The following is a 12943-nucleotide window of genomic DNA, read 5'->3' on the forward strand; positions in this document are numbered from 1 at the left end:
CATGCATTGGAGAAGGAAATGGCAGCCCACTCCAGTGTTCATGCCTGGAGAATCCCAGGGATGGGGGAACCTGTTGGGCTGCCATCTATGGGGTCGCACAGAGTCGGACATGACTTAGCAGCAGCAGCAGCTCTGCCTGATCTTGTAACTGTCTCAGCCCTACTTTGCTGGCATTTGTTTCCTGGTTAGTGGTTGGGAGCCTTGATTCAGGCTTGAGACTTCTTAAAGGTATCAAGCAGCTCTTTTTCTGAACAGTCTCAACCTTTAAATAGACATTATGAAATCTTTTTAAAGCAAAGTTAACTAGATTTCCTCTCGCAGGGTTAGGAGGCTTGGAGTGTGCTTGAATTAAGATTCATCTGTTCCTGGAGTAGGGGTGCATTTGGGGATTAGCGCTAAGGGGCTGGAGTCTCTGGAGTTGGTGACCAGCCTGTGTCTGGGTGAGGGTCTCCCTGTGATGAGTGCTGGGATAAGATCAGGGCATCACAGTGCTCTCTTGAACACAAAGCCGGGGCTGGCGCACTGCCCACCACGCCCGTGGAAAACAAACAAGGTGGTGATGAGGCAGCATCCCACAGACGTGGGCTGATGTGACCCAGGGTTCACACCGGCCTTAGGCTCCTCCTTCCTTTCCCGCCTTCTGTTAGAAAAGGCTCAAGTTGAAACCAGCGAGCTAGTGCCGAGATCCTGCCTCAGTCTCTTCTGCCTCCAATCAGAGGCCAGTCCCCTGCCCGTTCCTCCTGTGAGGATACCCACAGTCGTGTGGCCCTGGCAAGCCCTTTATCACTGTGGCAGCTCACAATCTCATATTCAGCTGCAAAATGTGTGGGAAACCTTGAACATCTTAAAGATTTGTTAAAGGAGGAAATAATTGCCTTTTTTTTTTTTTTTTAAACAAGGTCAAAGCACACCTCACTTCCCAGGGCCCCTTACCCAGCAAGTTTACTCAGCCTCAGGCAGTTGGGGACTCTGGTGAAGGAGAATTAATTTTGAGCCCCTGTAGTAGATGCTATAAAGCTCTGTTTCAAAGACCAAACATCTTGCTAACAGCAAATCCCTCACGGCATTCATGGAATTTAATTTTAAATTCATTTCCAGTGAACTTGATTCTGGTTTCTAATAATAAAGCAAATTAAGAGAATGACAACAGGTGCTAGGTTTAGCAAGAAGCGGCAGCTAATAGACTAACATAACGGCATTAAAAAGACCAAAGCTATACATCTCAGAGAATACCAAGTGATCGGATGCTGTTTAGTGCAGGGGCCAATATGTAGTAACAACCCCAAGAGCAACAAATAACCCCTCACAGCAGCCCATCCTGTGGTGTCCACAGCCACGCAGAGATACGAAAATGCTCAAAGAATGTGCAGTAGACTGTGTTTAAGGAGGCAGAGAAGCGCTTTATCCACTTGGAATTATTTCCATCCCCAAGCACTTGAAACACATTCATCGAAATCTTGGTGCTTAAAGGATTAGCCCTCAGTTATCTTGAAGTTCAGGTTGGTGAAGTTCAAGTTCATTATCTGATCACACAAGATTCGTGAGCTGGGTAAACTCACTCTTTGAGACTTAGTTTCCCTCTGACATTTGCTGCCTCCCCCCGCAAGGTGGAGGGTGAAGGGCACCCCTTCCACCATCCTGCCTTATAGGGGACATGCAGGTTAGTGGCCGGTGGTGGCCGGGTGTCCTCTGCTTCCACCTGTGGTGTCTCTCTACTGCACGTGGGAGGGGATCTGGATCTCAGCTGGGCCAGGGCCGGCTCTGCAGTGACTCAGCCTGGATTTATTTGTGAATTTAAGAATAGGCCTATTCGGTCGTCTTCCTGTGAAAGTGAACACTTCTGCTTTCTACACACCTTCATCCCCCATTTTCTCACCAGCCCTCGCTGTGTTCCTAGGAGGAGGGAAAGGCAGTGAGCGGCCTGCAGGCTGGACCAAGCCTGGGGAATATGACAGAGGTGTGTCCCGGGTCGCACAGAATGCTGGTGGAACCCTAGTAGGGTGCCCAAGCTCCCCAGTGGGCAGGGGGAGGTGGCCCTGTCTTGTTCCCACCCTGAGACCCTTCTGTTTTCTTCCCTCTGGGTTATCCGGTTGACTGGAGTCAGGTTCAGGCCTGGGGCTTACCCCTGGCCGCATACCCTGCCCAGAGTCTGTGGGGAGGGTCCTCTTTGGTATTCGTTCCTCTCGGGGCCCCCAGCATTGGGAGCTGTACCTGGTGGGGTGAGAGGGTGGCAGTTTTAACTGGCAGAGGGTCAGCCAAGGCCACAAGCCTGAGCACAGCAGGTGTGAGGAGGTGGTTGGCAGTCGATCCAGTGATGCCCTCCGTTGCTGTGCTTGTTTGTGGGGGGCTGGGGGGTGCCCCGAGTGACAGCTCCTTCCAGCCTTCCTGGACCTCTTCCACAGGACCCTCGGCCTCTACTGGGGCCAGCTTCTGAGCAAGTCTCTCTTCCCAAGTATTTTTGGGGGGCAGGTGGTCCTCCCTGAGGCTTCCACGCTCTGCACACATGTTTTAGGGGTGCAACGGGGTCTTCGAGACCTGCCAATTCTCTTTCTGGACCCAACTAACCTCTCTTCAGAAAGCCATAACTCTTCTTCAGAGCTGTATTGTGTGAAATATATGTAAATGTGTATGTATTTTTAAACTCACACGTTAACTCAATGCGTGTACAAGAAGTCGTCCAGTGCTACAGTTTGGAGTCGAACCTCTGCCACCTGGCTCCCCAAGTGAAGGCAGGACAGATGACGGGGGTCCACGAGAAGCTGTGGAAACCTCGTCCCTACAGCCACGAGCTCCCAGGCTCGATGTCGGTTTCCAGGAGCTCACCTGAAGGCAGCCAGTGGAGTGCTCCCGCGGGGCTGGCGGCAGCGACTCGCCCCTGCGTGGCCTCCTGTGCGTGAAGACAAAGTGGCCATGTGGATGTGACCTCCACGTGCTCCTCAAACCCATCCCCCAGTGCTTTCCTCTCCCAAGAGCCACATCACGCTGCACCGCGCTCCACAGAGCCTTTCCCACTGGAGAGGGAAAGGGAGACCGAGACGTCGTTTGCTGGGCTGCTCGGAAACTCAGTCTGGACATGGAACTGGAGCATTGCTTTTTAAAAGAAAAAAAAATCCCTCTCTTGCTCTGGTTGATTTGCTCCCTCCGTTTGTCCTGGAGAGAAACGCTTTGTGCCCCTCCAGAGTGCTGGGAAGATGAGGTTGCAGTCATTATTTTCATGCAAATTTTGCTGAGGAGCAGGGGTTCATAGAAACTCTTGCAGCCTCATTCCAGCTTGTTCGTGGCTGTCCTTGAGTGATCCTGAAGTGGTGACTGTGACTTAACGCCTGAGACGTAATCAGGGTAATTTGTATCTGTCACTGTGTTTGAAAAGCCCTCAATTCCACCCAATAAAAACAGTCAAGTGGTTCATCTAGTGCAGATTTCTCTGGCTGTGGCCTTGTGTGTGTGCGTGTTTGGGGACTGGGCTGGACCAGGCTGATGCAGCACAGCTCAATGTGCTGCATTGAGCAGCTGCCAGCTCTAGGGAGGACACCATGGCTGCCTGGGGCTCATCTTTGGGAAGCATTGGCCTCTCTGTGTCTGGCAAGAGTGGCAATCTAAGCGGGGGGGCTTAGGAAGGGCTCAGAGACCAGACCCAGACCAAGTTGGGTGGAGTGCTGAATTGACAGTATACAGGGAGCAGAAGAACAAAAAGAGAGAAGACTGCAGACTTCCTCTAAGGAAGGAGGGTCCCCACGAGCTGGGGTGGGGGTTAAGGGGAGAGGGGTGAGTGGGTGGGGGATTATGGGATCTGAGTTGTGCTAACACCTAGAAACAGACCCATTAGCTAAAAAGACTTGTTTTTCCTTAAGCAACTTGCTCTGTCAAGGTCTGGAGTCACAGCAAAGGAATTACCCTTTCATAAAAAAAAAAAAAAATTGTTCTTTCAATGCTGCTATCCATGAGTGTGTTTGGAATAGGATTTTATGTTAAATAAATAAAAAGAAATTTATGTACAAACTGGCTGGGTCTGGCCTGCCTTATGAGATGTAGATAAGACTGTTCGGATTTCACAAATATGCATTTTGGAGAAGCGCAAAACCTTTCCTCTGATTTCTGCAAGCTCTCAGGGGCTGGTATTTTCATGACCCCCTCAGTCTCTAGACTTTAGAGCTTTTGAGCATGTTTCTGTTTTATATCCCTTAATCACCTAGATTATATGCAGACCTTCCCTTGACATCAATGATCATACAATGCATTCCAGAGTGATGTGGGAGAAGATGGGAAAGGGATGGACAACATTCCAAGCAAGCAATCTCAAACATAATATTGGGTGTCCTCTGGCTAACCCACTGGCCAGCCTCCCAGTGGGAATACTTCATGTGGTCCTAGCCCATCTATTTGGCCAAACCTCTCCTTGTCCTTTTTTGGCCTCCTATTCTGACTTCCCAACCCTATCAATGGAGAACACATTTCTGCTATTTTTATTTGGACTCGTTTAAACATTCTCTGTATGCTTGGTTTCCTATACAGCCTGGATCTCAGCTCACCTTTTACCGCACCCCCCCCCACCAAAAAGAACTTCCATACCAGCTAAAAGATATTTAAACTTTCCTTATTACCATTGTAAAATGCCAAATGTTCAAACAAGCAACGGTGGAACCTAAGGGTACTATTTGAGGGTTAGCCCTGAGACCTGAGTACTGTCTGTAATAGGAAGAAAAAAAGCTGAGGGTCAGGGAAATAGGACTTCAGTATGTATTTTTGAATAAATTAGTGAATGAACCAATAAGCTGGGGGGACAGAAGTTAATTGTAGTCCATTTATTTAATAAATAGATTCATGCTATTTGTCACTTCATTCCTTCATTGAATAATAATTTCTTGCACCCCTACTTTGGGCTAGGTGACTTGAGGATTTGGGAATACAAAGGTGAACAAATTCATGTACCATCTTTGCATTTACAGGACATAGAATCTGGCCAGAGCAATAGAGGTAACCAAAAACTCCACAATTCAAAGTTTAACTATAGACAGTGCTTCTAAGGAGCATGCGGTATTGCAGGATGTTCAGCACATCTCCCTGACCCAAGGATGAGCCCAAAGAACACTCCACTGGAGCAGAGACAACTGAGATGAGAACTGAAGGATAAGGAAGGGTTAACTGGGGGAAAGGTGAGGGTGAAGTTGTAGGGGAAGAAAGTCCAGATAGAGGGTCCTGGATGGGGAGAAAGCTTGCGACCCTGGAGGAAGGCTTTTGCAAGGGTAGGGATGGGGAGATAAGGCTAGAGGGCTGGATGGAGGCAAGACCCTGTGGGGAAGAGGTGGGCCAAATTAATGATTTTGATTTTGATTCCAGAGAATTAAGTAGACCTTGGAGGATTTTAAGGAGGAGGAGGCCATGGTCAGATTAACATTGGAAAAATTCCTGAGAGATGTGGCCAGGTGGCTAGTAGGAAGACACTGAGCTCACCTCCACCCCGGGGCACACCAGAATTACGACTATTTACAGAGCAACTATCTATGAGTATGACTTGAAGACTAGCAGAAAAAATTTCCCAAAACTAAAGATATAAGAAGGAGCAATGGGTACGAGGGGCAGAGATGAGTATAGTCAAGACCCACATCTCTGGATAGGTGACCCACAAATGGAGGGGTGATAATCACAATTGCTGAGGTTCTCCCCAAGTTGTGAGGGGTTCAAGTCCCACACTGGGCTCCCCAATTCAACCCTAAATTGGGAAAACAAGCCCTCAGAATGTCTGGCTTTGAAGGCCAGTGGGGCCTTCAAAGGGGAGAGTTCTTTAGTTGTAACACATTCTAACAACCCTACTGTTATAGGGGAGAGCCATAGGACTGTAGAAAGCAGAGACTCCACTCTTAAAAGGTGCACACAAAATCTTATATGATTTGAGTCCCAGCACAGAGGCAGTAATTTGAAAAGAGCCTGGAGCTCCTAGAGAGGCAGGAGGCCACTTGGACTTCCCCTTGAGATGGAGATGATGGCCACAACCATTGCTGTGAGTCTGTCCTACTGCAAAAACACTGGCACCCGCAAGCACCATTTTGGAGTGCTCTAGCACCCCACTCCCGGAGAAGGCGATGGCACCCCACTCCAGCACTCTTGCCTGGAAAACCCCATGGACGGAGGAGCCTGGTAGGCTGCAGTCCATGGGGTCGCTAAGAGTCGGACATGACTGAGCGACTTCACTTTTCACTTTCATGCATTGGAGGAGGAAATGGCAACCCACTCCAGTGTTCTTGCCTGGAGAATCCCAGGGACGGCCGGGCCTAGTGGGCTGCCGTCTATGGAGTCGCACAGAGTCGGACACAACTGAAGCGACTTAGCAGCAGCAGCAGCAGCAGCTGGCTTAGGTAAGTGCTGGGTGCTTACCCACCAGCTGGACAAGGCCCCCACCCACTGGGGGCTGGCAACAACCCCAAGATCTCACTGAGTCATGCAGCTATCTGCCCTAGGACCTGGCCCTGCCCGTCAGCAGGCTGGTCGCCACCATGCAAGGCAGATCCCTGGAGTCAACTGGCTGCCAGAGTCCAGACAAGCCTAAGAGCATGCTCATGGTAGTTGATCCCACCACACAGAAGGGCCCACACAACACACATGGGGGCAACTCTAGAGCATCTAGCTCTGGGGACCAGAGGGCAGCGTGGTGCTGAGCCGCAGAGGCTGTTTCCTACAGAAAGCTACTTCTCCAAGACTGGGAAACATAGCTGACCTATTTAATACGTAGAAATAAGCACAGAGAATTAGGCAAAATGAAGGGACTGAGGGATATGTTCCCAATAAATCAATAAGGTAAAACCACAGAATAACTTAGCAAAGTGGAGATAATCTGATATCTCCATATATCTGATAAAGAGTTTCAAGTACAAACTAAAAATGCTCGATGAACTTGGGAGAAAAATGGATGAACATAGTGAAAATTTTAACAGAATTAGAAAATATAAAGAAGAACCAAACAGAAATGAAGAACATAATAACTGAAATAAAAATATACTGGAAGGAATCAGAAGTACATTAGATGTTATAGAGGAGTGGATCAGTGAACTGGAAGACAGAGCAGTGGAAATCATTCATGCTGAACAGAAAAAAGAAAAAAAAATATTAAAAACATGAAGGTAGTTTAAGAGACCTATGAGATAACATCAAGCGTGCTGACTTTATAGGGGTTCCAGAAGGAGATGAGAGCAAGTGACAGATAACTGGAAGAAATGACACTTCCATACCCTGTGAAAGGGAACATACATTCAGTTCCAGGAAGCACAGAAAGTCCTAAACAAGAGGACCTGAAGAGGTCCACATCAAGATACAGTATAATTAAAATGGCAAAAAGTAAAGATAAAGAGGGAATCTTAAAAGCAGCAAGAGAAAAGCTATTTGTTATGTACAAGGGAACTCCCATAACACTGACTTTTCAAAAGAAACATTACACGCCCAAAGAAGTGGAACAATATATTAAAGCTGTGAAAGGAAAAAAACTCGGCAATGAAGAAGAGTCTATCTAGCAAGTCTTTTATTCAGTTTTGAAGGAGAGAGAGATTTGTACAGATCAACCAAAGCTTAAGAGTTCAGTGCCACTAAACAAACTTTATAAGAAATGTTAAACCATGTGCATGCATGCTCGATTATGTCCAACTCTGTGACCCCATGGACTGTAGCCCACCAGGATCCTCTGTCCATGGAATTTTCCGGGCAAGAATACAAGAGTATTCTTACCTGGAAAGACAAGACTCCAGGGAATCTTTCCGACCCAGAGATTGAACCCACATCTCTTGCATGTCCTGCATGGGCAGGTGGGTTCTCTACCACTGTGTCATAAGAGATGTTGAAGGGGCTTTTTTAAGCAGAAAAGAAAAGACTACAAGAAATATAAGAATTATGAAAGGAAAAATCCCAGTGGCCTCATTGGTGAAAGCAAACAGCATAGACAGTAAATCAATCCCTTATAAAGTAAGTAAGATGGTCTAAAAACAGAAGTAATAGAAAAATCTATATCCACAATAAGTAGTTAAGGGATACACAAAACCAAAATTATAAAATATAACATCAAAATAATTACACGTGGAAGGGAGAGTAACAGTAGGGTTGTTAGAATGTGTTACAACTAACATATATGATCCACACCTATTTCTATTACCTGTTTATCTAACTATCTATCTACCTATCTATGTAGTTATATATGAATCACAGACCATGGTAACCACAAACCAAAAACCTAAAATAGATACACAAAAAAAGAAAGGAATCTAAACGTAACACTAAAGGTTGTCACCAGATTCCAAGAGAAGAGAACAAAATGAGAAGAAAGGGATAGTGGAACTATAAAAACAATCCTAAAACAATGAACAAAATATCAATAAATACGTATCTGTCAATAATTACTTTAAATATAAATGGACTAAACGCTCCAATAGAAAGACACAGAGTGGCTGAATGGATACCAAAAAAAATCTTATGTATATACACCCTATTCCATCCAAGAGCAACAGGATACAGAGATGTGCTCTAAAGGGTTTTGCCCTTGACAATGGGTGTGTGTGTGCTTTTTGATCAGGACAGGAAGAGGAGTGGTTGGAAACGGTGTGGGTTGGAGCCACGTTGGCTGGAGAATGGGAGGTAGGGGTGGGCTTGGGGATGGGGTGAGGAAGAGAGAGTCTGCAGGCCTGAAGGAGGGATTAGGATTTTATTCTAAGGGCATGAGAAGCCATTGGAGCATATACGCTGGGGGTGACATGATCTGATTCATTTGTAAGTAAAACCTCTTGGGCTGATCTGAGCAGAGTGGATGCGGGGAATGGGGACAGGTAGGAGGGGCGGGGACGGGGTTTGCCTAAAACATCCACAGAAACTAACATTTCAGTGAAGCAGGAAAACCACCGATCTCACATCACTGCATCACCCGCCCTGCTCCTAGAATAGGAGGTGGTTCGTTTTGAGACACCAGACCAGCTGGTACCCTGAATGAGAAATCAGGGACACGTGGTGGGTAGGGAGCCATGAGAGGGGCCAGGGCTGCCAGAAGGAGCACTCCTCCTCTCGCACTTGTATATGCTCTGCACCCACCCTCAGCACACACTTGCAACTCACTCATTCACTCGCTGTTGTTGAGTCACATTCAAGCAACTCTGGATAGGCACTGAGGATACACAGGCCCTCCAGGAAGGATCAGTGTCTGCTGGAAGAGAGGAGGCATTGGGCAAGACTGAGATTTTGCCCTCATTCTCTCCCCTCACTGTGTCCACACCCTTTGTTATGTAATTTTACAGCCCTGGACGCTGGGCTCAGACATGTGCGTTGTTTGGCTCGGCCAAAGATGTTAGCAGATGTTAGCAAAGATGTTAGCAAGTAAAGGCCTCAAGTGTATTTGCCTTGTCAGGCTGGCCCTCCTGCCCTTCGATCATGGCCGTGAGAAGTGTTCCCTGGGCAGCTGGACGCATATAGGGTAGGCCTATGTCCAACCGATCCTGTAGCTGAAGGCCTACGTCCAGCCGATCCTGTAGCTGAATGCAGAGCTGAAGTTGAGACTAGTGTAGATGTTACCCTAGTCGAGCCACAGACATGTGAGATATAATGCTCACGCCACTGAGATTTTTGTGGTTGCTGTGTACCAAGAGCTGACTGGTACTGAGATGCACACTTCAGCTCCAGTGTCAGAGTGGACAAGGGCTTTCAGAAGGAGAGCGCCAGGCATGTTTAGAAAACAGAACTTCAGTTTAACTGTAATGTGGGTTTCCTGAGAGGGAAGTTGGGTCAGATTACAGAGGACCTCCAGTGTCAGATCCAGGAGCTCGAATTCCATGAATGTCAGGGACATTTGTTATTCTTTTGGCAACCCCACATCTGAATGCCCTTCCAAAGTTTGAGGAGAGCACAGCTCCCAGTGTAAGAACTGAAAATGCCAAATCCTCATTTTCCCAGCCTCCTTTTCAGCAAGGTGTGGGCACACACTTAGGCTCAGCCCATCAGATGCACAAGCCCAGACTCTAAACTGGCACAAGATACCAGCGTCCACTCTGGCCCCGCATCGGTGGCAGTGGGGGTCCTTACACCACCACGTGACCTCAGGCATCCTTCCAGGGTGCCTAAGACCCTAGCATGGGTCTTAGCCCTCTGAAAAATCCTGAAACCCCTCCACCCCCTTTTACTCTTACATAAACAATTTTTTCAACTTAAACTAGCCAGTGTTGGTTTCTATTGCTTGCAGTCCCGCATCCTGGCTGATTAAATTTGGATGCACTCAGATGTAACTGAGGTTTTTAAACTGAACAGTGACCTGACCAAAGACAAGCTTTAGAATTGATTCAGCCAGCAGGGGGATATACTTGAAAGGGGAGGAGCCTGGAGCAATGAGGTCATTTTGCATGTGTGTGCAAGCATCATTTGGGCACACGTGCCAGTGGTCAATAGAATAAACAGGCACCTACTTTGATCAGGTGGAGAAGGAAATGGCAACCCACTCCAGTATCCTTGCCTGGAAAATCCCACGGACAGAGGAGACTGGTGGGCTGCACTCCATGGGGTTGCAAAGAGTTGGGCACGACTAAGCAGCTAACACACACTTTATTATCATTATTTCTCCTAACACACACTTTAATCAGAAGTCCCAACAATTACCCTGTCTGCCCTACATGTCAGCTTTCTGAATTAGAGTGCAGATGTACAAGACCATGTTCAGGGCCTCATGCTAAGCCTAGGTTGGAGGAGGAGGCTGGCACTGACCCTGGCTCTGCCTGGGATGGAAGGGGGCGTCTGCACATCATGCCCTGAGTACCTTTTTCCATTAACCATGTGCAGGTCCTCCCACCAAAGGGCCTGGCGTTGAGTCAGTAACCAAAACGGCACCACATAAGCTTTCACAGTGGAAGACAGCAGACGAGGCTGGCCAGTGAGAGACACAGTGGAGTCTGAAGCCAAACACTGCCCCCTCATCCTCCCTTCCATTCAATCCCTTCCCCTCTTGCCTGCCCCCTACAACCACTGGGCTAGTTTCACTGCTTCTAGAAGGTTGAATGCATATGATCAGACAGCATGTAGTTTATTCCGACCAGTTTCTTTCACTCTGAATAATGCTTTCGAGACTCATCTGTATTGTGGCATGTGTCACCTCTTCTTCAGTTATGTTAATGGTTGAATAGTCTTGGCCAGTCAATGGGCATCTGAGTTGTTTCTAGTTATTATCAATAAAGCTTCTATGAACGTTCAAATGCAGCTTGTGTGGACATATATTTTCACTTCTCCTAGGTAGATATCCGGAGAAGGCAATGGCAACCCACTCCAGTACTCTTGCCTGGAAAATCCCATGGATGGAGGAGCCTGGTAGGCTGCAGTCCACGGGGTCACTAGGAGTTGGACACGACTGAGCGACTTCACTTTCACTTTTCACTTTCATGCACTGGAGAAGGAAATGGCAACCCACTCCAGTGTTCTTGCCTGGAGAATCCCAGGGACGGAGGAGCCTGGTGGGCTGCCGCCTCTGGGGTCGCACAGAGTTAGACACGACTGAAGCGACTTAGCAGCAGCAGCAGCAGGTAGATATCCACGAGTGGAAATTTTGGGTTGTGTGGGAAGTGTCTTTACAAGAATGTGTCAAACTGTTTTGCAAAGTGATGGTATCATTTCACACTGCCACCAGCAGCGTGAGAGTTCCAGTTGCTCCACATTCCTGTCAACACTTGGTATTGTTTCAGATTCTGCTCCCTTAATCATTATGTTCTAGAGACATGGGATGTTCTAAAAATATTTGATTTCAGTTTTTTGAAAAAAATTCCAATAGAAATTTATTTTTTCTTGAATGGGCCCTCATGCAAAATGAGCACTTTGTTTAATTTTTTTTCTCTGAATGGATCCTCATGCAAAATGATATTTCCCTAGTAATTTCCCAGTAATCTTTAAGGTCCCAAAGACCTCCTGAAGAACCCAATGTGAAATTAACAACAGAGGTCAAACCACACAGTGCCAGCAGGGGGCGTGCGTCACCCACACTTAAACTCCACTCCTATTCCTCATTCAGACTTTGGCGCCGCCAGCAGAAGCAAGATGGAAGAAAAGTTGATCTTTCCTGAGTGATAATGTTTAGGGCCAGAGATGCCTTCCTGTGGTAAGGACTTGTTGTTCAGTCGCTAAATAGTGTCTGACTCTTTTGCAACCCCATGGATTGTAGCCTGCCAGGTTCCTCTGTCCATGGGATTTTCCAGGCAATAATACTGGAATGGGTTGCTAATTCCTTCTCCAGGGGATCTTCCCCACTCAGAGATCAAACCTGTGTCTCTTGCTTGGCAGGCAGATTCTTTACCACTTGAGCCACTTGTGTGTGTGTACATAGTGGATCAGTGGTGTCTGACTCTTTGGAACCCCATGGACTGTAGCCCAGCAGGCACCTCTGTCCACGGGGATTCTCCTGGCAAGAATACTGGAGTGGGTAGCCATGCCCTCCTCCAGGGGATCTTCCCAACCCAGGGATTGAACTCAGGTCTCCTGCATTGCAGGCAGATTCTTTACTAGCTGAGCCACCAGGGAAGCAAACATTTATTCATTTATCAGCACATGTGGGATCTTAGTTCCCTAACCAGGAATTGAACCTGTATCCTTTGCATTGGAGGCCCAGAATCTTAACCCCTGGACCACCTGGAAAGTCCCCTTGAGCCACTTGGGTGGCTCCAAAACACAAAGCCGCCCCAGGGTCTGGGGAGGGATGTGCATGCTGACTGCTGTTGGATGTCCTGCATCACCCGGGAGCTTTGAGGACTCGACTGCCCAGGCTCTGCCCCAGACTGAGTAAATCAGGGTCTCTGGGACAACCAGGCAGCAGCCTTTAAAAATTCTCCAGGTGACTCCAGTGTGTTGTGGGGACTGAGCGCCCCTGGGCTGGAAGCCTGTTAATCCTACCTGGGTGGCCCGTTGTGGCTCCTCCACCATCCACAGGCACCCGGCCCTCCGTGTCACAGAA

This window comes from Bison bison, unplaced genomic scaffold (genome assembly GCF_000754665.1).
Source record: "Bison bison bison isolate TAMUID 2011002044 unplaced genomic scaffold, Bison_UMD1.0 scf7180017864170, whole genome shotgun sequence".
NCBI classification, from domain to species: Eukaryota; Metazoa; Chordata; class Mammalia; order Artiodactyla; family Bovidae; genus Bison; species Bison bison.